The following is a 24,262-nucleotide window of genomic DNA, read 5'->3' as shown; positions in this document are numbered from 1 at the left end:
TCATGCACTCTGGCATGACGTAAATGAAGAGAATCTGATCACCCTCACCTGAATGAGAAAGGACACAAACATGCAAAATATACATCATGGTTATAAGCTATGAAACTTATCACAAAACAAACACAAACTTAGTTAATGAGTGCTCAGCCCTGGGCCAAGAAACAAAGGATTACGTCGTTACGTGGGCGTAAACTATTCACAGCTAGCGTTATAGTTATGATAAACGTGACAAAAGAAAAACTAACGGGTAGATGACCAAACAGATCTGTTCTTCACAATCAGAATTAAGTCTTTGGAAGAAAATGTATGTTGAAGCAGGTGTCAAGTTGTCAACAGAGGTTTGCTACAGGTGCCTGGTTCAACAACCCATCTCAACATAAACAAGTACATCTAATACTTTCATTCAAAATTAAACAAAAGCACAAACGAATTATAAAAGAGAACATGTAGATTTAAGATGGTCTTATAGTTACAGTTTCATACCAGCTGCTATGTGCACGCTTCTCCAAACTTCAATAAAACTGAGTTAAATTATTGTGAGTCAATGACATTCATTTGCACTGTTTAAATTCAAGGTTTAGAATGCAGCTCAAAGGAAGGACACAAGCAAATGGTACTGAAAATGTCACTGACATGATGAAAAGTAATTGACAAAGAGGTTTGGAGACTTAAATCTGTTCAAGAAACAGGCTTTGTAAAAGAATCAAAATGTTGCCAGTCACTGTGGCTGCAAGACCTATCGAGGGCAGTATACCAGAATTGTAAATTTAGTTCTATGGTAGGGATAATACCAGGATGGTGTCACACTTTGTTTGAAGAGAGAGTCAGTGTACAGCTGTTTGACAGGTAGGAAAGATTAATGACAGAACATATGATTTTATATATTATTTATTATATGATATTAAAGATACTCTGCATACATAGGTTTTTCATTCCCTTAATTGTCTGAAGTTGTTTTAACATTATGTTTCTTCCATGGGAGTGTTTGCAGTCAAATACCAAGGACAAACCTAAATATTTGTTAATGGCCAATCAAAAATGTAATACATTTAGTGCAAGTTTTTTCGCTGTTGTATTTTTCATAAAAAATTAGAAACCTTTTAGCGGATTTTCAGAAGAACAATAAACATTACCAATGTACAAAAGAATATCCAATCGAATATCTGGGCGGGAATTTCCTTATGTTTTCACTTACTTTGTGGTTCATCTGGCATTGGAATATGAAACATTTAAAGATTGTTTGATACTATGTTTGTATGTTTGTGTTATTTTTATAGCTTCCTTTATTTCCCTTTGTCCTAATACATTTGCAGACAAGAAAGATTTCTCTGTTTCTAAATCATATTACACCTTTTTTTCTTCTTTCCACAACTTATAACACTATATTCACTATAGAAATAAATCGATACACTATTATTTGCTTCAAAGATAAAAACTCTGGTCATGTCCTGCACCGCTTATTACTTTTAGTTTAGGTACTTTCGGAGCATTTACGACAAAACACAGCTGCAATTAATATTTGATAGCGTATAAGTAGAACAGTTTGTACTAACTGTGCAATATGTCTGTCATAATCATCCCAAGTAAGGGTATAGCATACTGAGTTCATAACTAAAATCGATTTTGCTTTTTAAAACACAAAAGAAATTGGTTTTAAGTGAAAGGTGCGAAAACCACAGCCACCTGGACCCTGAGGCTCCCGTTCACCCTGTCTGGCCCTCAGTGGGGTGCTTGGACAAACCCACTTTTAGTGCTTGTAATTTAAGATGAGTGTGTACATGTACTCTAGACCACATTCAAGTCAAGTTAGCAAGCGGCTCTATCCTCAGAGGTATCATAATTTCCTTACTGTGTCTGAATGCTGTCAATCAGTAGCTATGGCAACTTTCAGCAAATTCAGCTGCATTTTGCCTTTGCTTGTAATTATTTTGGTCATTCTAATCAAATTATGTAATATTCCTACATTAATATTGGGTAGCCTTTAATCTATTACTAATCTATTCTGGGTAAAACCACTTGACTGCACCTACCCTTGCATAAAGCAAGCTGCAAAACATTTATTCCAAAGCATTCAATTTTATATCCCACCAAATAAGGTCAGGATTTATTTATTCCTTTTTTGATTTTTTTTTTATATATTTAAGACATTGCAAACTGTCACTTGAACCAAGGATCTGTTACTATGCCTACCAGCTATATAGAACATGGAAAGATGGTGGTTGGACTGGCTATGCCACTCACATTTTGGTCAACAGACTTTTCTAAATCCTACAATAAATTCTTTATGGTTGTTGCAAATACATGAAAGGAACCTGCTTTTCCACCAGAGTTAGTTGGCAGACATGCTAGAATGTGGCCTGTGGGTTGAACCTAGACCACATGAGGTTTCAATGGAGTAAAATATCCCAAATATTCCAATAAAGGTTGAAATTCCTAAGGTGTCTTTGGGAAGTGAATTTCAGACTGATAGAACTATTGATCTTTCAGGAATACTTGTGTTTTGAGTCACTGGATGGCTTATAAAATACAACATTTTTGTTAAAACCACTTTTTGCACTTTGTTGCGGCCAGGTATTGCAAAGCAACCTTACTCAATGCATGACCACTGCAGTCTGGTACATTCATGAATATGTATGACATGGTCTTTGTAAACTTACTCATCATGACAATGTATGCCCACTACAGTCTGGTACAACCATGAATATGTATGACGTACTAAGGGCACTATACTATACAGGGATAGGTAATAACCAGGACAGGTACATCTCCTTTACAGGCTATAGAAGGCTCCCCTGGGGATGCCTTGATAGTTAAGGGGTAATCTAGGTTAACCCTGGTGGGGTCCATGGTAACAGGGTCTGTTGTTCTCACGCAACAATATCCCTAAACTTTTTAAACCAAATTATTATTTTGTATACATTGAAGATGTGCTATGTAGGCCTACATTTTATGAAAATTCTGTGAATATATTTCTTGTTAACGGTTGGATGCTTTTTAGTCTTGAAATATATATATCATAGTCCAAGAAGATTCAAATAATAGTGTGTTAGTATTCTATTTATAGCTATACTGGGCTTTCAAGATATTCATTCACCTCTAAAACAAGGCTAAACCTCTAGGTTAGTACCAATTGAATGACATACAGTATGTATGCAGCTCAAAGGATACTCATAACCCAACACACACTTAGTACTGGATGAGAGTCAGAGACACGAAGAATGCAAACTATTTATCCTTGTCTCCAGTGACTTTGGCCAAGAGGAAGAAAGGTTTAGTCTCACATTCCTGGACAGAGGACTCCTTCAACTTATATCTGAGGTCAAGACAAACTCCCATGAGGTCAGAAACTACCGGAATCAGACTGCAGAGTAGAGACAAAATTGTCTTTATTGAGGACCACAAACAAAACATAGACAGCTTGTTGACATGGCAACAGAAACATTTCCCTTGGAGAGGATGATAAAAGTTGAAACCACAAAAATAGGCTTTCCATGATTATTACAAGTATGTCAAAGTCAATGTTGTGTTTCAAGTTGTGTTATCCAAGGTCACCACGATTTTGATGTAATTAATGCTAATTAATTTATCATATAGGCTATGTCATAAACGTTCTTTTCTTAATCATCCAGTGTCATTATACTGTAAGAAATGTGTCTTCAATGAATTGCTTTCTAAATAGTAATGCTCGTAAGAAAGAACCTATCACTGTTTGGCAACAGGTGTAGAGTTGTTGCCTGAGGCTGTCTGACCATTAGCAGGATAGCCAATGTTATTAATGTTTAATGTATTGTCATTCATGTTGCCAAGGTTGTTAGCATCTGACCTTGCTCAATCTTTGTCCATGCTAAACATATGAGATTTCTGTACATGCTATTATATAGTGATTTAGTACAAGCTAACATGGTAGTTTGTGGAGCTAACTAACTTGGGTCAACATTTTGGAATAGTACAGCTAACATATGGAACAGTATTGCTAACACACATGTGTGATGCTAAGAGGTGATATTTGGCTTCAGTTTGGGACAGTATTGCTAACACACATGTGTGATGCTAAGAGGTGATATTTGGCTTCAGTTTGGGACAGTATTGCTAACACACACGTGTGATGCTAAGAGGTGATATTTGGCTTCAGTTTGGGACAGTATTGCTAACACACACGTGTAATGCTCAGAGGTTATATTTGGCTTCAGTTTGGGACAGTATTGCTAACACACATGTGTGATGCTAAGAGGTGATATTTGGCTTCAGTTTGGGACAGTATTGCTAACACACATGTGTGATGCTAAGAGGTGATATTTGGCTTCAGTTTGGGACAGTATTGCTAACACACATGTGTGATGCTAAGAGGTGATATTTGGCTTCAGTTTGGGACAGTATTGCTAACACACATGTGTGATGCTAAGAGGTGATATTTGGCTTCAGTTTGGGACAGTATTGCTAACACACATGTGTGATGCTAAGAGGTGATATTTGGCTTCAGTTTGGGACAGTATTGCTAACACACATGTGTGATGCTAAGAGGTGATATTTGGCTTCAGTTTGGGACAGTATTGCTAACACACATGTGTGATGCTAAGAGGTGATATTTGGCTTCAGTTTGGGACAGTATTGCTAACACACATGTGTGATGCTAAGAGGTGATATTTGGCTTCAGTTTGGGACAGTATTGCTAACACACATGTGTGATGCTAAGAGGTGATATTTGGCTTCAGTTTGGGACAGTATTGCTAACACACATGTGTGATGCTAAGAGGTGATATTTGGCTTCAGTTTGGGACAGTATTGCTAACACACATGTGTGATGCTAAGAGGTGATATTTGGCTTCAGTTTGGGACAGTATTGCTAACACACATGTGTGATGCTAAGAGGTGATATTTGGCTTCAGTTTGGGACAGTATTGCTAACACACATGTGTGATGCTAAGAGGTGATATTTGGCTTCAGTTTGGGTCACTAGCGTGTCAGCACCATCTGTGACATCCTGTCAGAAGAAAAACCAACACCCAAGTGTTTTACCTAGATCACATGATCTTTAACTGCAATATCCCAGAGAGGTGGTAAGATCATTCTTTCAGCTTGAAGTTAAAATTAAGTCTCGTTAAGTTTTGAGTATGACTGAACATTATTTAGCTATCCAACATCTTGGCACTTTGGGATGTGCTAAAAGCAACAATCTCATAAACTTAAATGTTTGGCACAGGATTCGTCCCATAGATTAAAATTCTACCCTTTTCTGTTGAACTTGTTATTATTTCCCAAAACAACTGACACAAATACTTTCTTTGACATTCTCGACACTCAAAATGTTATTATCTTTCTACTGATTTAAGCACCATATGAAGCTATAATTGGTCTGAACAGGTGTGCTTCACACAGTTACATTCTATCATATGTGACACTATTGTGTTCATATTCAAGGTACTACAAAAAGATTTCTGACCTAAACATAATTTAGAACACCTTTCTTCCGTTTTTGGTCTCAAATGTAAATTTGTCGATGGTGCATAACAGTGGATCGGCCCCATGTGGTGGTTGTATCAGGTTGTATTCAACTCTAGGTTTTAATATAGCGTTGTCTTCACACACTTCTATGAACAGACTAGGTTACAAAATGTATTTTTAGTTTATCTTACTTGAGGAATCCACTAAAACAGGTTTAGTCTATCACTTAATAACCAAATTGATAGCTCAAGAAATGGAATGTTACTATCCATTTTGGGGAACTTTTCAGTTTTGATAGCAGTGTTCACATCTGTGAGAATACTTAAGTTCCTGCTTGAAAATGTGCATGTTACTTGTTGTTTAATACTTCATAGGCCTGACACAGCTAGCATGAAAGACATATGTACCACAGGTTATTAGGTTTGGGCCAGAATAACTCTAGTGTGATGCTCAATGAGCTTATATGTGGGAGCTATCTAGTTTGATTAATGTGACCTTTGACCACTTCCAAAACAATCGGTGATCTCATAAAGGAGGATCTACATACCAAATATTTGGTACATGATGTGGCTCTGTTGTTTTTCTCTTTTTGTTATTGAGATATATTCTTTTGAAAGGTTTTTAGGCCCACACATGTTGTTGTTGTTGTTTTTGTTATTGTTGTTGTTTTTTGTTATTCTTAACTTCTTACTAACCACAGAAATACAAATCTTCTTTAGACCCCTGTTTATAGAACTAAGTTTACTCTGAGAATGGGTCCAAGTTTTGCTGAAGGGAAATATATCATCATGATTATGTAATTATTTACTTCACGACAGTACCAAACACAGATTCTTTAGACTGTGGGTATTGAATGTATAATGAGGCTGAACTTGAGAACCTGATTGTTTGAAAAGTATGTCTCAAATATATTTAACTAATATAGATTGGCCTGAGCTTTCAAAAGTCATGTCAAATGGATTTTCACAAACATCTCAATTCATCATGTGAGAGCCATTAATATCCTTAACCAGAAGGTGATCAAAGCGATCGATTTTTGATCAAACGTAGAGTATATTACAGGGCCAGTCAATGCAACTTCTATTAGTGCAGGCTACATTTCAACACCAATCAAGAGTCACCCTTTAAACATTGAAAGCTCATATAGCAAGTGGATGGACTAGCATGGTTAGCACATAGACCAGCAACTCAGTGAGTGATTCAATAGGTGACATAGAAATCAACCGAAACCCAGTCATCGCATAAGGTATTAAATATCATAAACATTTACAAATTTTTATCCATGATAAAAAGTGTCGTATATCATGACTCATTGTTCGTTCACTGCTAACATAGTAAATATAATTTATAACACAATCAATTATTAAACACAGTTTACAATTAGATCATTTATTAAAGGGCTATTCCAGGCCTTCATAAATTCTCTGCTCTGCCGCCCCTTAGGTATTCTCTTTTGTTGCTCAGGCTTCAATTTTGTCAATTACTGCAAGTCATTTTACATTCTGATATCAAATCCAATCCCTAGTCCCCAAGAAGGTTAACAATAAACATTTTATTCACATTTTAAAGATAACATAAGTTACATCCTCTTTAAGTGACAGTGCTGGATATGTCTATTAGCTCTACAATTGTTAGTATAATGGGAGCTATAGTGTTTAATTGTGCCTTCAATGCTCTGTTGCAGGGTTACAATATTATTCTGGTCAACTCGGGCAGGATAAAAAAGAAGCTCTTAATTCTAACGGTATGTACAATGGCTGTAACTAATGCAACGAAAGGTTCACACGATTTGATCAATTTGAAGGGGGCACAAATTCAGACCAGAACAATTGATGACTAAATGTCTCCCAGGGGTCTCTTGATTGGATCCTCAAGTGGTTCCTGGCGGCTGGATGTGTAATCTGCTTCAGTAGTTCAGCACACGAATGGTACATTCGGAAGGCAGAGGAAGTAAGTGAAGAGGAGGCAGTGTTGCTTGTAGGTTCACCAAGGTTTGCAGATACAACTCTAGCAGACAGATTAGAGACTACTGGACTATCCACAAAAAGTTTCTAGCTTGAAACCAGAATGACTTTGAGAATGATGACCTTTGGTCAAGTATGCTGTTGTGGTTCTCCAGGTGGTCTGTTAACATGTACATTAGAACCAGTCGCGAATCCAGATCGCTGGAAATGGCACTTCCCAGGCCTTGTAAGTTGCATCTTAGCATTTTCTCTATTGAAAATACTAGCGATATCATAAAAACACTAAACAAAAATTTAAAAATATGCTCAAGGGGGGCGGCTGCCACTTTGCCCCCCCCCCCTTGGCTACGCGCCTGCCTCATGATGGAAGGGAAAGTGTCAGTGTGATGAGATGTAACATCCCATAGCTAGAAATCTACATGCTCATAAAATGTGAAACTGAAAGGCCATCATATCCCTCTGCATCTAGTGATGGGATGGGGGGAGGGGCGGGTACCTTACACAGGTCAAGTAACAACATGTAGAGTTCAGTTCTTGGGGACCATGTCAGTTTGACATATTTACATTTGCTAGTCAATAATGTCCATCATATGGAGTCTATATGACAAGTGAAATAACTCCAATGTATAACATTTTCATGAGTGTTAACTTGAAAAGCAATTAGGTCCATATAATGGTGGGGGGTGGGTTGGGGAGGGGGAGGGGGAGGGGGAGGGGCACTGAACTTTGCTACAGTATATGTGTGATACAAGAACTGTAATATTTTCATCTTCAGTGTATGCTTATTTCCATAGATCTGTACATTGAGCATATCCAGCAGACTATGCTAACATTACACAGAGAAGACAACTGACTGACTGTGAGGTGGTCTGTGGGACGCAGACTATGCTAACATTACACAGAGAAGACAACTGACTGTGAGGTGGTCTGTGGGATGCAGACTATGCTAACATTACACAGAGAAGACAACTGACTGACTGTGAGGTCTGTGAGGTGGTCTGTGGGACGATATCAATCACATCCTGCCATGAGTGATCTCTTTATAAATGCATTATGCATCTCCATGGTAACAACTTGAACAGCTGACCTCACTGCACCGTTGTCAGTTTCGCTGTCTCACAATGATATGGTGTGTGCAACATTCATTGAGTTAGCACAAAGGAACAACAGGCTGAAAACATACCAAAGCTTACATATAGACAGCCTGAACAGAGATAAGCCCAAAGTTTAGTTGCCATGGTAATTCTTGTGACAACAGTTTTACTAAAGTTTTCAAAAAAAAGAAGGAAAAAAAGTCTAATTAGCTTTGCATGTGGTCAACAGGGAGACCTTGCTCAGTAGCAGCTTTGTAGGAGTCAGTACAACAGGTGCCATGGGTCTCTCTACTGTTATGTACTTACCTTCAGAGCTACTGTTGTCCACAAAAAAATATATATAAGGAGAAAAGCAATCTATTTTGCCCCGGAAGAAGGAACAGTAGTACTGTACGTATATATGGAGAAACATATAATGTGAAAGTTGCAAACTTATAAGCCCACATTTGCTCTGTTAAATCCCCCCCTCTGTCCCTTCTTCACCACAGGAAGGATGTATCTGAGCTGGTTTCTTAAAGCAATAATAGTAAATAAGGTAACCCTATCAAGAACCAGAAAAGCATGGAGTACATGATACTTTCATTCAACAAATATCAGCAACTTGTTTTTTTTCCATATATTTTTGCAGACCCATCAAACTTTTTGGCAAGTTTTGGCAACCCTAAAAAAAGGTTGCCAACCCAAATTTGGATACCAGGGATCTGTGTGACTGTAGAGCCTACAACTGTTTGTCACCATTCCAGACCTTTTGTGTCCCACATACTTCACTGACAACCCTATGAGGTTGATGCCCCAAAATTCAAACAATCCTGGTATGAATTTTGCAGATAGTAATAACAGATTGTGTTTGTGTCACATAAACAACACCCCACCCCTCATCTACCCCATCCCAGATTGAAACACAACACCCCCACCCCTCATCCACCCCCTATCCCAGATTGTGACAAATCCCAAAGCTTACTGGTTCAGGCATGTATTTCATTTGTAAGTAGTAAGAACATTATAAATGCTTTGATGTTAGAATGTTTAATAATAAGATTTCAATGACATTATAATAACATCACAATGTTAAATACTGTAATATAAGCAGCTGCATTATCCCTTTGAGAAATACTCCTTTTTATCAAGGCCTGTTGATCCAACTTATTCTTCTCAGAACCTGTCATAAATTTGTTTCCAGCTCAGTGGTATTACTGTCTACAATTTCATGTTCTTCTGTGATGTATTGCTCCCTCCCACACAAACAACTTTTTTTCTTTCCCCTTTATTTGTTGTTCCATATTTCACCATAATTTTATCTGATAAGGAATGACTTCATACTAGGCAGACCATGTATCCCAAAAGATTAAAGCCAGATGACCTTTCTGACCGCTTCCTGAACTCTCACCAGTGCCATGCTCCTACTGAGAGTTGCTCGAGTTCATAGATGAAAGATTTTCACAGAATTTACTCCCGAGATACTTGTTGAATACTAACAAACTTAGAAGGGAGAGAAGACATTTTGAAAGAGACTCTAGTGTGTCCTGTGGTGGTTGACTATGCCACATGTGTTAGATTCAGTTAGGTACAATAACAGAGTAGCTTGGTTGTGTGTAATGTACCAGTCTATACAGATCTGGAAAACAGCGTAAAATGGAAAGACAGGCAAACAGAGGGAGGGGGGAGGAGGGGGGAGGAGAATTGGAGATGAAAGGGAATTAGAGATGCAAAGAAGGTGAAAATGGGAGAGTAGGGAAAAAATCATGTATTACAAGAAGAGAAAGCTTACCAAAGCTGTAAGCACTTGAAGGAGGGAGATGGGAAAGGAGATAGGTAAACAGAAGCAGGTGGGAAACAGAGGAGAAAGGGAAAAGAAGGGGGAAAGGGACAGAAAGGTTGTCAAAGGGGAAGAATGGAGCAGGAAGGACAGTAAATAAGTAACTAATGTTCTGATTTCTTTAAAGCACTTAATCTGCCCACTCTAGTACACAGTTTGATCTCTGTCCAAGGTTTAAGAAACATCAAATCGCATCTGTTGATGACAGGATGCTTAGAATCCTTTTCAAATACTTGACGTAACTGGGAGATTGTGCGACTCTTGTCACACCTCCTCCGTGTGGCATAGAAATTGTCCATGCTCATGTAACCGCTACACACATGGCAGGCCAATCTTAACATCACAAGGTATGGAAGTCGTAGCAAACGACATGGAGAAATTTCCACATACTTTCCATGACCCAAGGAAGTATGGGAAATTAAAATGTTCCCTTCATCTGTTCCTTTTGTAATTAACTGCAAATTCTCACTGCTGCACAGAGCTGATCTTTTTGCAGCATCGCACAGCTAGTTCTGCACACAGCGTGGTAAACTGGGCAGTATAGTTTGATAATATATCAGTACTAACAGAGTTCTGTGCACAGCGCTGTCAATTGCACAGGAATGGCATGAACTCTGCGCTACTTTGATATCCAACTTGGGAATGTCCCAGAAAGGAGGCTACAGAAATTAAATTACACAAGCATCTCCATTATTATTGTACATTGCTCACATTTCAAGAAAATAATTTGCCTGCATGTAATAAAACACCAAGAATTTTGAATTAAAGATGTTTCATTAACATAATTGTTCTTTTTCTGCATCATATACTTCATAATGATGCTTAGTTACAAGTTGGTTTAAAGCACTTCTTTCAAGTTGGTTGAGACATGTTACCGAGTATTACTTTCTACCTTGTAATAAATAAACTTGAATAATTTTATAGAAAAGTAACGTCGCCCAGACAATATTCGTGTTGTAAATATGACTGATAACAACAAATAACCTGAGTGAGAGCCCTCCTAGAATCTGAAAACTGAATTTCTGAAAAGTAGGTTTTGATAATGTGGCAACTTTTTAACAAGATTGGATACTAAAACTTTCTTTGCAATGCAGCTTATCAGCATTATTAGCATTAGCATTAATTGTTGTACACCATAAAGGCAATTCACCTTTGACCTCCAACAAAACCATTGTAAGGCTCATCTATGACTCACATGAAACTTTTCTCTTAGTGCAATAATTCTTGAGATGTACCATTGACCTCTTCCAATAATAATAACAGCAGCCAAGAACACTATCAGAGGCGTATTTGATACCAAACACACAGTGCTCATGTAATAAGCAACCAATATTCACTGTGAGTTATCATATTAACATGCCACATATAATAAATTCATGTACACACACAAAGCAAGCACACCAATACCATCAAATGGATCTCTTTGTTGTCAGCAGAGAATCACAAATAACTTTTTAAATATGAAGATTTGCATGTACTGTAGTTATGGAGAGATGGGTGCCAAGTTTTTTCATCCCGGACATTCCCAATCTACTCCCTCCCACCCCCCCCTTCCATCTTTTCTACCAGCAATCCTACCTATGAATCCTATGTTCTACCACACTACTCATAACAACATACTTACAGACAAGTCGCCCCCACAGAATCTCCTTCTTACTCCCAGCAAGGTCAGGTAGTCTTTCTAATGGTACAGTCCACTGTACTCTCGTTAATGGTACAGTCCGCTGTACTCGCTAATGGTACAGTCCACTTTACTCGCTCTAGGATGAATGTCACCCAAATCTCAATCATGCAGCTCCGATAAGATCTTCCTATGGCTGCTTTTGTTTCCTGTGTGACAAAATTATACAATAATCATCAATTTTGTGATAATAATTATAAACAAAACAATAACAGTACAAATTAATTTGTCACCGAGTTCATTGAACGTTTGACAGGTTTATAAAACTAGGCTATATGAAAAGTGAAGTTACTCCAAACTGTATCATTTTCAGTCTTGTACAAGCTAAAGCTTCATACTGGGTCTTCTTTTTTCTGTTTTTTTTTTTTTTTTTTTTTTTTCCCAAGAACTACCAAAAGAATGATTACAGTAAATATCGATTCATTTCAAACTAGAATCTTCTAAATTGCATAAGGAGGGCTAAAAATACATTCCATTTTCTGCTGAAAAGATCCCGCTTTCAGAGAGCTCAGTTCCGCTGAATATTAAAATAATGCTCTAATCCAAATGACTATATCAGAATTTTCTTTACTTTTGAGAAAAAAGGACTTCACCTTATTGAACCAATATAATAATAATAATAACTTCTTTCAATAGTCATATCAAATTGTTTGAAATATTTTGCTGGTCTTTTAGACTGAACTTTCCATTAAATTTTTGTCACACTCCAGGTTTGTTCTATTCTTGATCAATAGTGTATGACTTTTTTCTTTTCTAAGTTTTGTTTAAAATCAGTTTCTATATTTCTTCTTTTTCTGTCTAGATACATACTGTATCTAGTCTAGCATGACAAATGAATGATAATTTAACATGTACCAGTATTAAAAGCTACCAGTGTAAAATATTTATTAAACAAAACACAATATATGTGATGCAACAGTTTCTAATTAAAAGTAACATTAAACATTGCGTCTTTACTAATACAGCTGAACAAAACATTTTCACTGACTGCATCTGCACCCAGTTCTGTCAATTAAAAAACACTGAAAACGAAATATCAACATACCCAGAGCAGTTTACCCTCAGTGAAGTAAATTATATATACTGGTAGATACTTGGAAGGGTTGGAGAGATGACTTAAAATAGAACTATAACTGACTGATATCTACCAAAACAACATATAAATCCAGATAAAGGAATCCTCAATGAAATTTAATGATTCATGGAATAATTCCACCAATCTCCTACAATGAAACTGATTTAAAAAAGACTTTTCCCACAGTACAAGTCCGTTCCTCACGAAAATATTTCATTCACGTTCCCCTGCATGAGGCAATGAAGTACAGAAGCACAAGACTAATGGACATGTACACAGTATGCAGAGTATACTGTATATAGTGTGATCTGCACACGTGTGTACATGAGTAAGTTATTTGCCTTACCTAAGTCTTCTCACTTATATGTAACTGTACTGTATGTATGATGTCACAACCATGGACGCAAAGAATCAAATGTCGGGGAAACTACATAAATTCTTTGTTTAAATGAAATTAAAATATATAAATAGAATGACGGTATTTCCTGAGCTACATTTGACTACTGTAGGAAGTTAGCTCTGAGCAAACTGCACAGTGCACACCTTTGGGGAAATCCCTTTGCTATGAATGTGATCTAAGGAAGCTATTTTTACATTGCAATTTTGTATGCATGTTTGATTAGAACAGCAATGACCACACACACACAGGAGTTTCTCTTTCTAGCATTGACAGAGGTCCTTAAAAGACTGTGTATCAGGTAATGATACCAGGTGTTGGGACTTCCCACTCAATGATGTTTGGGCAATTATCATTAGCAAATTAAACTAACAGGAAAGGGAAGTCTTAATGATAAACCCCATGATGGTGGCATCAAGTTTTACCCAATGTAAATTGTTCAACATATCAATGTTTGTTTTAAAAAAAAAACAGAATGCAAAAATGCATTGTGGTTTTGATGATGTAACATGAGCAGTTTTCTTCATGAATCTGACGTAATGTATAGTGATGGTGTACAACATATATACTTGATCTTATTATTACAGTGAAAAGCAGTGTGATGTGACAAACAATAAATTCACATTGACACAGGCTCTCCTGAAATGACCATTGACCTCAACAGCAGGCTTGTTGAAGTTGTTGTACATAATGAGATAGATACATCAACATACTAAATATGACATCTGTCCTTGTTGAAATATTGTGTAAAACATGGTTTTCACAAGTTGACCCCTGGTGAATTCAAATGACTATTGACCTCTGCCCACAACATTAGGCTTCTTGTACTCAGTGTGGTACAATAACATACCAAATACGCCATCTGTCCAAGCTTTCCTTGGGATATTATGTTTACTGTAGGAAGGTGTGTAGAGAGACAGGTAAGGGGTGAGTGAAGTAAATGTTTGGCATTTGTTGACTTCAAATGACCTCTGACCTCCACCAAAAGCAAAAACAGGCCCCTTAAATTTGATTTGGTACATCTACAAACCAAATATGAGGTCTGCCCAAGCCCAAGCCGACCCAGGTTCTGCCTGGCCGAAACATCGAAAAGTTAAAAAAAAAAAAACTTCAGCTGGTTACGAGACAAACTAAAACGCTCGAATTAAGGAAAGACTTAACTCTTAAGCTTACGGAAAAAAAGCAAACTAACAAGAGAACGGGAGAGAACGGGAGGTACATAACGGTGAGTAGAGGTACGTAGCGTAACCTAGCAACGGCAAAATACGAAAAACGCTACGAAGTGGCCTAACAAAATCAACACAAGCTGAAAAAGAACATGAGAGAGCGAAATATAGAAGAAGAAATCGTGAATAGAAATACAATGTAGACATGCTATGAACATGAAAATACAACGACACGCCTATAGCGTGGGGAAGGGAATTGGCGGGAAACCTAGGCAGTTCGCGGAACTGCTACCCCCGCAAAAAACCTAAGGGCGGAAACGCACTAGGAATAAAAACAGTCCCCAAAACCCTCCCTTTCAACAAAAAAGGATACTTATCGGGCTGGAAAGGACTGCAATACTCCTAAGAATCCGAGGAAAGAAACTTCCAAAGATCGCTAAAGAAAACCAAGACGAAATCCAAGGGAAATATATCCACAAGAAATTCACGTGAAGACACTTTTAATGGTAGAATGAGTAGTGAGGAGTGACCGAGGGGGGGGGGGTTCCGTCATAGAGGGCGCACAGTGTTATTATTTTACCAGGACTTTATAGGCATGGTAGAATGAGGTGCTAAGGTTGTGAGGAGACAGGTAAGCGAGGAGCGAAGTAAATAATAACATACCAAATACGCCATCTGTCCAAGCTTTCCTTGGGATATTATGTTTACTGTAGGAAGGTGTGTAGAGAGACAGGTAAGGGGTGAGTGAAGTAAATGTTTGGCATTTGTTGACTTCAAATGACCTCTGACCTCCACCAAAAGCAATAACAGGCCCCTTAAATTTGATTTGGTACATCTACAAACCAAATATGAGGTCTGCCCAAGCATATCTTCTTGAGATATCTGTTTACAAGGTTTTCACAATTTGACCCTGGTGACCCCATTTGACCTCCACAAAAAACAATAGGCTGCTTGTACCAATGTGGTATTTCTAAACACCATGTTTGAAATTGGTCTGACCTTCACTTCTTGAGATATCATGTTTACAAACCTGTATGCACCATCATGAATTCAAAGGTTACGATTATCAACCAAAAGACAAAGCCCTTCAAATTAACAGTGCATTCTCACAGTCAGTACATGTTAAATGAAAATTCCAACTGCATTGCAGGACAATGACAATTTAATTGAATCAACAGTAATATCACACAGGAAAGTAAAAGCTTTTGAAGGAGATACATGTTCTATGATGACATCAAGCACAACCCACTGCAATCAATTTCCTGAGAAATGACAGCTTTTCCCATCAAAAACAAACCACCTTAAACAAGCAAAATCCAAATCTACAATGACCACAGAAATTCCCAAAGAGTGGTGAACTTATTATATAGCACTCAGTGGTGGAGCTAGGGGTATTGGTCAGGAGGGGCGAGAATGGTCTGTAGGGGCGCTTTCGACACTATCTAAGCGGAGCGCCACCACAGGTTGGCGCGTAGTGTACATACATTTTTTGAGTAAAGATACTCCCTAGATCGCCGGAAAAGTGGTAAAGAGCTGAAAAGGGCCCCCTTGTTGTTCACAAACCGAATCATTCTCATGTATTTTGTAGAAAAAAAATAAAAAATAAATAAAATTAAAAAAAGAGAGAAAAAAGAAAGAAGGAAAATAAGTTTATCCAATGGATTCGTCGAGCATACTCAGAAAACAAGTATGACATTTATATGGTTTTTGTAGTTTCGGCAAACAGTACTTCTTGCTAATTCTAGTTCACTCAATTCATGTTGCACCAATGTTTCAAGCCAGTTGCTTAAACTTGCAGGTAACCAAAAGAGAGATGTTTCAACAACATGGTTTTTCTCATTAGGTGGGATAGTAAAGCTGGATGCCACCCAGAGTTAACATCATGTGTCCCACCAGGGAGTTGTTATGGTCCCACCCATGTGTGCAAGGTTGCAGGTCGTAAATTAGAAGACATCTGAGATCTGTTTCCCTCCTTCTGATATCGAAGTACTGTACATTACGAGTATGCCCATAGTGTGCAAACACACGTCACCTAGATACATGTACATTTACATTGATTGTAATTTACTACATTATAGACTTTTGGAAAATTTCTATTACTCCTTACTACCTACCACCACCCACAACCTAAACTGACACACTGGCAGATCAAGACAAAGAAGCTAACTTAAACAATCTGCTTTCCAAATTACTAACAATAACAGACCAAATGGTCGGTTCCGGAAGTTGCAAGTCCAACTAATTCACAGATCATGCCAATAACAGTGCTCACACTTATTCAACTATAAGTTATCCATGCATGTATGCATATCTGCTATGACAATGGTGTTCTCCAGATGCTTCTCATTTCTAGTATACCAAGTCAAACATGTGAGTTTGCCAAGGACAGGAAGCCAAGTTAAATGCCTTTCAGAGTTTCGAAACCCAAAGGTTCCTACTGTGTTTTGATTTGTCACCCTGGGTTGATTTGCCCTAAGACTGTAGTGTCTTCCAAGGACTTAGCTTGGTCATTTTAACCCTCTTCTTTTCAGCTATAAATCTTTGACCTCAGTGACCCCCTTTACACAATTGAATAAAAGAATCCCACAATTTAAAGAAATATTTCCCATTTCTAGAGTTTGCAGACTGTATGAGAAGACAATTCAATGACCTTTTGATTTCATGGGAGTTTTGGTGAGGTACAATTGGTATTGTTACAACACAGGTCTTACTAGCCCCTGGTTATATAAAGTGTAATATATATTCAAAACACTTGGCAGTGTATCTGTTGTTTGGAGGGAGTCAAAGATCCATTTTTCAATATAAATGTTGCTTTAACAATGAAACTAAGAAGATGGAAATCACAGTAAATATTTCCCTATATGAAGAGAACACTGGCAAAGGACTCTGAGAAATAAAACATAGAATCAGTGTCAATTTCTTTCTGCTGAAAAATCATTTGCAATGAAATTGGTTCAATTGGATTTTTTCTGTTCTTGTATACCAACTCTGATGGGAGTAACTCCATATATAGCTACATATCAATTGATGACAGAACTATTAGCTCAGGACCTTAGGCTCATATGTGTAGTTTACAGACTACATTGATATCTCACCTATAGATCCAAACCTTCAAGTTGGTGAAATTAATCACTATACATCCTTTTCTGCCTCCCCCCACCCCCTCCTTTACCTAGATCCTTCTTCTCCTCTTTCTACTAACATTATCAATTCCCAATACCACCCTCACAGGACTTCTCTGTTTCCAAGATACTGCTCAAGTACTCCAAAGAGGCAAGGTAGAAAGATATTAAGATACACAGTAATCTCTTAGCAAAACATTGTATCACCTCAATTCTTACACTATCTCCTTCCCATCTCCTCCCTCAACTACCCTCCTCCTCCCAATATCCCTCATCCCTTTCCTCCTCCCCCTCTCCCCATCTGCCTCCTCCTTACCCTCTTCCACATCTCCATCCCTCCTGTTGTAAGAAAACGTCGGATGTTAGAATCCAATTATTTTAGTTAAGACAGATAGGAAAGTGCAAATGTAGATTGGAGACAGATAAGAGAGGAACAAAGTGCACAGCTACTATAATTAAATATGTTTTGAGGATTGTCTGAACATTTGGATATCAATCATTTAGTTTCTCACATTCTTAGCTCTCTAGAAAAGACCTATCCTGTCACACAATAACGTACAACAACATCTCAAGGGTAATAAATGGCTGTTGAATTTTTTCTGAATCTGGTAGTACCATATTTCACTCCTACGGTAACGCAATGTTCTTCGCAAATTGTAAATACGAGAGAGGCGTTGGGCATTGACCTGAAAGAGACTCAATTGGGGGCGCAGTGCTAAAATGTCACCACTCAATAGGCTACATAGATGAGAAAGTGCAATATTAGTGTGGAGACATGTAAGAGAGACGTGCACAGTAAATCATTCTGTTACTTCAACACCAAAATTTGGAGTAAAAGTCAGGTATTTAAAAATAATTCAATAAGACATTTTGTGGGACACAAAATAGTGACACGTAGCTCAAACCAAAACCATTTTCAAAATCTACACAAGTCTTAGTTAGATTGATGAGCGTCCTTCTGTGCAAATGTCACAAAGCTTTCTCAAAATGGTGCTGCAATTTAGCTACAGTACATGATCACAATGCAAACACTGGACAGTGCATGTTATACAAGTCTGACCCACTGACAGATCACAGTATCTCAAGTGTCATCACTTCATGTGCTTACTTTTTATGCCCAATTGATATATCACATCATATCCTGTTCAGCGTTTTACAGGAAGCAGCTAAAAACACTCAAATCACCTGCATAGTTTATCTAACCCTCCCTTTCACAAACATGATCAGGTTGGCTGAACCAATATACAGACTAACAGGGTCATTTCTTGGTATTATCACTCGCTCGAGCCAGCCAGAAGGCTGAAAGTGATTCCTTGACATAAAATTTTCCACTCAAATACCTGAGCAAGTTGAGAGAAGTTGAGAGAAATTATGTCCAAGAATTAAGTGAGAAGATCAGAGATTTCTACCTAGCTAAACCACAACATTATAATAGTCATTTGTGGGCATCAACCAATTTAGAAACTGATTGATACAGATTTTAGTCCATGTAAAGTGCTTTGAGATATTCTTTTCTGTAAAGCACTATATAAATATTTTTATTGTTATTTTGTTTATTATTACATTATTTACAATTTTTAATGCCTAAATATTTCAACATCCAGAGAGAATGCTATCTTCCTACTATATGTAAAGTCACTGTTAGACACTGTAAAACACATTTACTATCCCTACAGTACTTGAACAAACAAATCAGCTCTGCCAAAAATCCATGTAACAATTGTTATTAATGAATGAAAGTTACAGCATTATTTATTCACCAGTGTGATATTGTGGCAACTTACTGCCGAAATCCAAAACTCACCTATATACCAGAGAATAAGGACACCTTTGACAACATTTGATATCACCTGTTTGACCCCTTGATGCTCAGAGAGTGTTTAACTGTAAGTCACCCACCTCAAGAGTATCAATATGTTTCATCGGCCCAATGGTTGCATGCAGTGACCTCAAACGACCTTTGACATCAACAAAATGCTCATATTTTTTTACTCATTAAGCTGGATCTACTGTAGTTACAAAATCTGAAATTCATCACAGCTTCATTATTGGGGTTAGTGTGTCTACCAAGTTTCAGAATTTCAGACTTCTGTAAAATTCCAAATGACCTTTGACCTCTACAGACTTATGCAAACTTTTTCATATAGTTGTTAATGTTATACCCTTAGCCCTACTGTAACCATTAGTTGAAGATGGATAAAAATATGTTACAACTGAAGCATTATAACAACATGTTTCAACAGTGTTCTCCTTCTAATAATACTTGCTTGCTAATACAAATACCAATATAACAGGTCTCCATAACATAACTCAAATTTTAATATTACAGGGACAATTTTTGTTTATTTATTTATTTTAGGAAAATACAAATCAATTTTCTTTTGCTAGAGGGGAAATCCGGGTGTGTTTTCTCAGTGTTTTCATTAAAAAAGCATCATTGCTTGTATTCAAAATATTTGCTGACCACCCACAAGATCCTCCTTTCTTGAGAAGTATTCACCTCACTCAGAAGAATTCTCAGACTGTCAAAATAGGAAACTAAGGTGGTAGTACATAGACTTTCCAAACTCAAAGGCACTTTAACTGAGTTCAACTGCACTGTAAGCATACAACCTTAGCTTTTATGACCGTTGAAATCAATATGGATAATATGGACATCACAAATCAATATCATAAGCGATATCAATTCATAAATAATAAAAAATTTGGCACCTCTCATCATTATCATTGCAAAGTGCTTACAACAAAAGAACCTTGTGGGGAAAACTGCATATGAAGCAATAATCAACCAGAAGGCCAAGAGGCTTAGTGATTCCTTGCCAAATTTTACATTCAGAACATTTACTGTAATACTGCAACCATCTTTAATATAAGATTAACAAGTAGTACAAAGGACCTTTACATTTCAAATCATCATATTTACCACCTGGTAAGATTGAGACCTCTGGTGATATCAAGTGTCCCTTGACCTCCATACAAACAACATGTTCATTTAATTCATGATGGTTTCATACAGATGCTAATATAAAGTTTATCAAAGCTTTGAAGTTGGAGGTAATTTATTAGGTTAGACCTCTGTTGACCTTAGACAACAATGTTTTCAGGCTCCTGGCGACCTGGCCAGCTCTGTTGACTTTAGTTCCACAGAAAACAAAAACAATGGTTTCTTATACTCAGTAAGGTGGGCCAACATGGCACATACAATGTACAATTTTTATCCATGTAGCCTCACTCTTGCAGTAAATTTAATTCAGACTAAGACCTATGCTGACCACAAATGATCTTTGACCTCCACCAATTTCAATAAGATTCTTTTACTTACCAAATGGCCATCCATACATACACAAAGTATGAACTTCCTCCAAGCTTGAGTCACTCTGTGAGTGAGTAACACGTGTATAGGTTTTCTGACTTCTGTTGAACTCAAGTGACCTTTGACCTCATCAAAATTGGCCCCGAAATTCTAGAAGTCAGATAATGGTCACCCATGCTCAAAATTCAACAAGCATTTCATTGACACTCTAAAGTCAGTTGACCATTAAAACTAGAATCCTACTAATTGTGGAGGAGATGCTTGAGATTAAACGTTTCTTGAAGTTGAAACGGTCAACCCCACTGAATTCCCTGGTTTGGATATTTATAAGTACTGATACTCACAGAACCTGTCTCGACTGAAACAAAATACATCTACCTCGCCCAGTAACTGGTAACATTTAAGCATTGCGCCCTTCTCATTCACCCTCCCTCGGATCAACGCTAAGCACTTACTCTTCCCTCCAACTCCACCAATGTGTCAGTGACCACTATTTGACTTTCGGACTGGGCATGTTTGGTACTCCACCAATACGATCATGAACAGATGGGAACTACAAGAAGGGTTCAATTTTCACTGAGCATCACTCCTATTGTTACAATTGTATGACATACATGTCTACAACAATGGTAACCAGAAAGCCAGTTAACTCAAATGTGTGATTCTTAATCAGACAATTAGCTCAAAATTCAAAATACTGTAACTTTTGGACTACTGTCGACCAAGTGAGTTAAATTTGTCCAAGAATTAAGTGAGAACTGGTCAGAAAACTGAGAAAAGCTTTGTAGAAATCCCTTGTGGGTATCGACCATGTCATTCACTCAAAAGGATTTAAAAGTATAGAAGTTTAATCAAAAATGTTTCAATATCCAGAAAGAACAGTCTTCCAATGTGAAATATATAGACACATTTTACCAAATTTGGGCTAGGAAATTCCTTTATGTATTGTGTTCAGAGTTACAAGACATTGTTTAATATACTTTGAATTTTACTGAGACAACAGTTTTTACACCTCTTGAGCCAGTTTGATCCATAAAGAGATAACCTGTTGACCCCTCGGAGCTCAGAGAGAGAAACCCTTAGAGGAGGATTAAGTACACGTTTAAAGCAACAGTATGAACTCTGAAGCAGATTTCATAACCTGGATGAAGACCTATAGAGCCCCTTCACAAAACTAAACTGAACTGAATTTGACCAAACTATGCTCACCAAAAGAAAATCATAGCATTGAAGAATTCACAGATTAATGCTTTAATATTGAAGTTTTCATGTATATTATAAAACTTACTGGTTTATATATTTACGAGTGACCCACTTACCTGTCTCCCCACAACCTAGGCACCGCATTCTACCGTGTCTAGTATGCCCTGGTAATCTTTTAACACTGTACACCCTCACTGACCCCAGTGACCTCCTTCATTTTCTACCACCAAAAGTGTCTCATAGTGTTTTTCGGATTGGGAAAAATTTCCGTCGAAATTCGCCCGGATACCTTGGATTATTACCCTAGAAGTTTCCTTACAGGAGTTCTAGACTTCCAACATCTTTTCCAGCCTGATAAGTATCCTATTCTTGTAGGGAAGGGTGTTTTGGGGTCAGTGAGGGTGTACAGTGTTAAAAGATTACCAGGGCATACTAGACACGGTAGAATGCGGTGCCTAGGTTGTGGGGAGACAGGTAAGTGGGGAACGAAGTAAATTAAAGGTTTTCAGTCTGATGCCTGTTGACCTCATGTGACCTTTGACCTCTACCAACTTCAATAGGATTCATGCACTCACCACGCTGGATCTAACTTAGTATGTAGTTCAAGAGAGATGTTCTTATGGTGTATCATGTTAACAATATTTTCAGACAATTTTTTACATGTTGACAGCAAATGACCTTTGACCTCCACCAATTTCTTGCATTCAACAAGCTGAATCTGCATACCTTATATGAAGTTCAACAAAGATGTACTTTTTGAGTTATTGTGTTCACAAAGTGTTCAGACTTTTACCTCTATTGACCCCAAATGACCATTGAACTTCATAGACAAGAATAGTGTTCTTGTAAATAACACAGATCCACATACCAAGCATGAAGTTAATCCACCACTAACTTTTTGAGTCATTGTGTTTACTAGCAAGTGTCACATACAGGGACACCCACACACACACACCATAGCTCCTTTTGCCTCCAGCAAGGAATGAAAAACCAAAGTAAATGTACCAATCGTCTGCTTCTTAGACCGACCAGCAAGAGTATTAAACCCCTTTAAGGCATTTAGGAGACTTACATGGCACCCTTTACCATTATGGAGAACCACTTCAAAGAATTGTCTCGCCTCCCTTAAAAGCATTTTTCCACCACAGTCACATCCAACAATCACAGTCACTAGACATTAGTCATCCAATTGTCATGTATGTTATTTTTATGAAGACTCTTTGCTTTGTCAACAGCATGTTTAAAGTCCAAACATGGACTACTGTAGTGTCTTTCCAAGAAACCAGAATATACTGGTGACAATACAATGAAAGGTAGACATTCATTACTCCAAAAGATACTTTTGATATGTGAAGCTTTGCACTCATTTTGGTGCAGGTAAGACAATGTTTGTTATTTTGTCAGCGCTATAGTACCTCTGATCAGCATCATTGTCTCTGAGGAATAAGCTTTACAAAACTGAAATGAAAAGTACTGAGAACATACAGTATGTGTGTTTGTCAAGTCCACAAAACAGAAACAGGTGTGAAAACAGGTCCTCAGTTACCTTAACTTCCCCTTAGAAAAGTGAGCAGAGACAATGAACTTTATAACAAATATCTACACCTCTCCTGTTTACTGTTTCAGATTTGGATCAATCCGGCAACGTTTAGGTGGTGGTACAGTAGGTGACTAGTTTTTGAACGAGGAACAGAAGTTATGCAAACCAAACACTAACACCCTGCAGAATACAGGCATTTCTACCTATATACCACCAAGCAAGTACCTTAATACCACTGCCTCTAATTATTTCATGCATGACAGTGTCCCTGCCCCTCCCTTTACCCTCCCTCCCCTTCCCACTGCCCCCTCCAGTCTTTTTTTGACTATAGGCCAGTCCATTTCAAATCCTTTCAAAGTCAGATCCATCATGTACAGCACACTTCCTCTTGCTGCCGAATCTACCATTCTCAAGACGGGGTACACCCTTCTATGCACCCACTTACAGAT

The 24,262-nt window shown here is 37.7% G+C and overlaps 1 protein-coding gene across 3 annotated transcripts in view; it reads right to left on the bottom strand.

Moving 5' to 3' along the window:
* Positions 1–24,262, bottom strand: part of LOC139974892 (fibronectin type-III domain-containing protein 3A-like) — a 117,482-nt gene that overhangs the window by 82,346 nt on the left and 10,874 nt on the right. For 2 of the 3 annotated variants that reach the window (XM_071982409.1, XM_071982413.1), the window contains exon 2: positions 11,941–12,146. The gene's annotated coding sequence lies outside the window, so the exon portion shown is untranslated. Of the gene's footprint in view, positions 1–11,940; positions 12,147–13,042; positions 13,288–24,262 lie in introns of those variants that run through there. The other variant, XM_071982410.1, reaches the window with a different exon arrangement.

This window comes from Apostichopus japonicus, chromosome 10 (assembly GCF_037975245.1).
Source record: "Apostichopus japonicus isolate 1M-3 chromosome 10, ASM3797524v1, whole genome shotgun sequence".
Taxonomy (NCBI): domain Eukaryota; kingdom Metazoa; phylum Echinodermata; class Holothuroidea; order Aspidochirotida; family Stichopodidae; genus Apostichopus; species Apostichopus japonicus.
This window is presented reverse-complemented; position numbering and strand designations above follow the sequence as displayed.